This window comes from Panicum virgatum, chromosome 2N (genome assembly GCF_016808335.1).
Source record: "Panicum virgatum strain AP13 chromosome 2N, P.virgatum_v5, whole genome shotgun sequence".
Classification (NCBI taxonomy): Eukaryota; Viridiplantae; Streptophyta; class Magnoliopsida; order Poales; family Poaceae; genus Panicum; species Panicum virgatum.
In genome coordinates, this window is record NC_053146.1 from 24638151 (window position 1) to 24641433 (window position 3283).

General features: G+C 41.3%; 1 long non-coding RNA gene across 1 annotated transcript; it reads left to right on the plus strand.

Moving 5' to 3' along the window:
• Positions 1 to 1249: 1249 nt before the first annotated feature.
• On the plus strand, positions 1250 to 2260 carry LOC120660116. The gene is made up of 2 exons (XR_005669352.1): positions 1250 to 1417; positions 1815 to 2260. It is a non-coding gene; the product is annotated as an uncharacterized LOC120660116 (long non-coding RNA).
• The last annotated feature ends 1023 nt before the right edge of the window (positions 2261 to 3283 follow it).

Sequence of the window (3283 nt, forward strand, 5' to 3'; positions counted from 1 at the left end):
GTGGTAAGAGTTTTTAAGTGTGTGCTGAGTGTTGGATTACAACTTTATAGGGGTGTAACGTTGTAATTCAATTCTTCCAAGTGCCTTGCATTCATGCACTAACATTGCATATCATCGTAACCAGAACTCGATCGGGGTCGTCCAAACCGAGATCGTCAAGTCGCCATCCGAAGCTTCAGAAGAGGAGAAAGAAAGTTGAACAGGATAAAGCTCATACAAGAACTTCAAGTTGAAGCTTCAGCTTCCGAATCCGAGCAAGGCAAGTACAGGAGCATCTACACCTACTAATTTCCTAACTATTATTATTATTTTATGCTATTGCACATGAATGCTTAAGTCTAGGAGTTGCTTGAAACCCATTTGATGCATGTTCAACCTACTTAATTGAAGGAAATCTTTGCCACCTTCTCAACTAGTTAGATCAAACCAAAGTGTCTAAAAGAAACCTACACTAAAAGCAACACAAGTCTAGATATTACTCGAAGGTTCACTTGATGAAACCAGACAATGGTTGATGATGGGTATGGTGGTCGTTGAGTACAGAGCAGAAGAAGAGTTCTAGCTCTGTCCTCACTTCCAAAGAAAGAATAAGGAACTATGGTATGTTTGACCGTAGAGAGAGCGGAACCTACCGGTCACATGCTGATATATGGAAACAGTAAGCCTAGAAGCTTGGTTGACCTAAATACTTGAACCAAGTTGTACCCCACTCGATGTGGAATTGGTGGCGGGGTCGTAGCCTGAAACCCGTGTTGAGATCAGGCCCGACGGGGGTCCTTCACAGGGGTGTGAACCTGAGTCTGGGTAAGCTTGGTTCATGGTTTAGTATCTTCTTCGTGAAAGGTTGCCACGTGTGGTTTACGCGAAACTTGTACGTGACGTGTGATCCGGTATCCCCTGCAAGGTGTAAAATCCATTCGAATCGTAGCAATTCTCGGATATGAATTCCGCTTGATCTCGCTTAAACATCGTAACTAATTACGATGCAACCAGTATAAAAGTTATTGCTTGTGGACCTAGAGATATCTTGGTGCCGGTATATTAGAGTTATTCTTGAACTAGTATCTTTATGTAAGTCTTAATTAGGTGTAGTCTCTGTTTTGGGGTCCAAATGTTTAAAAAATGAGCCAGTCCACCAAATACAACCTTGCATGCTCCTTGATTCTATATATAGTTATACTTGTATAGGCGGGTCAGTCTTGCTGAGTCCCTTCGTACTCAGTGTTTGTGCATTAACTATTTTAACAGTGCCGCCGGAAGAACCGCAGGAGGGGAGACCTCAAGATCTCGGGTGTACGCTGAGTCCATACACCTTCGGATGTTTTACAAAATCTTGTGAGATTAAGCCTGCATGTTAACCAACCCTACGACTGTAGGATCTACGTGTTTGAACTCTGTAGAACTGGTTTGCACTAAGGTTTGTGCTTGTTGTATAATAAATGTCATCTTATTTTCTGATATACAATTAACGTCTGTGTGTAATATCTGATGCTCCAAAGCAAAATGATCTTGTACGTATATCTGAGACATGGTTGTTGGTGGTTGAATCGGGTGAAACCCGACGGACTACCGAATTTGTTCTGTTTTAAGAGCGTTGGCTGGATTATCCTTGTAAAAGGGTGATCGGGCGCTCTTAAGCCGGGATAAATTGGGCGGTTCCGCCACAGAATTTATTCATTGTCTTAGTATGACACTTCTTTTTATCTAATTATTAATCCGACATTTAATCAAATTGTGATTTAAATAGCTTGGTTAAAGCAGTTTGGTTGCTGAGGTTTTTCCATAAATCTCACACTTTGTTTTCCCCCTCACAGGTGCTTGAGCCTTGACGTTGCGTGCTTGGGATGAGAGTAGCAGCACGTGTGCACTCACTTATCATTATATGTGGAACCAATGCTTTATGGCTAAATGTTTGGATGTGGAGACTTTGATGTTGTTTTAGTTTCTCTCATGTGGTTCTGTTTGCGAAATGTTTATTTCACTCTAGTGAAATCTTTGCTATTCTATCTGAACGATTTCTGTTGCTTCTGCGTATTCTATTATATGTTTGTGCTGTCGTGTGGTAATTCCCCAGAGGATTATTCTATATTCTTCTGGGGTGTTATAGTTGGTAATCAGAGCCTAGGTTATAGGTTCTAGGCTGAAAGCATCTAGGCCCTTAGTGGGTTTTTGGAGTATTGATTGACAACACAATTAAATGACTAACTTGTTTGCATGAGATTATGAGCAGTGATTTAATTGAGAAATTGGTACGAAATGAGATGGCTCATGTGTTGCAAGCAAGTGTGTTTATCCCATTGTCATTGTATATACGTGACAAGCAAAAGAAAGAAAGGAAAGATAGAGTGAGGTATTCATAGTTAATATAAAGGCTCTAATATTTGTGAAGGCTTGTTGGACTTATGATGGGATTCAAAATGACAAGTAAAGGTTTTGTGAATGAGATGTGATATGCTTATGCATAGTCTCAAATGTGGAAGAACTTGTCATATTGTGATGAATGTTGTTAACAAAAGAAGCAAGCGAGGCAAAAATAAATGAGACATGAGTTGATGCATATATGATGTCTCAAATTGGAAAGCTTGCATATGAGATTGAATCGGGAATTCAAATTGATAAAGAAGATATCATGCATGGCATAAATCAACATGAGTTCAAGATGGACGGCTAGGATAAAGGTAGAGGACCGAGAGGCGTGTTTCAAGAGGCTACGTAAGCGACGACTTGGGGAGCAAAGAAATCGATATGAGTCAAAGGCCGGAGCTCCTAGAGTCATGGAGAGCTCTATGTTGAAGAGTGTCATTATTCAAGTGAAAAAGGTGACTTGTGAATCAATGATGGATTTCATGTGGTGGAACCACCCAAAAGACTGTGCCCGGGTGCACTGATCTTCGTTGCTAGGCAACTCTGACCCAAATCGGCACGCACCGGTAGTTCCTCGAGTGAAACCTTGATAAAAGTCATGCTCTTACAGGATCGCACAGACAACACTCACACGAAGGTGAGCCCAGAGATTACAACACAGAACATTTCATACAACTTCAGAGTTTGCAGCGGAAAGTAAATTTATTACAAACCATGTTCAAAGTAGCGAAGTACTAAGAGTTCCAAACTACACAAATTATTCAAGTTTCATTATTGCAGCGGAAGAAGTAAAACGACGTCTAGCGAAACATGTGACGCATCGATAAACATGTGGGAGCGTGGTCAGCACCAGCTGAAGGGCCATCCCACTCGACAGACCAGCCCGGAGGCAAAGTACACGGCCAAGCCAGACTCGTAA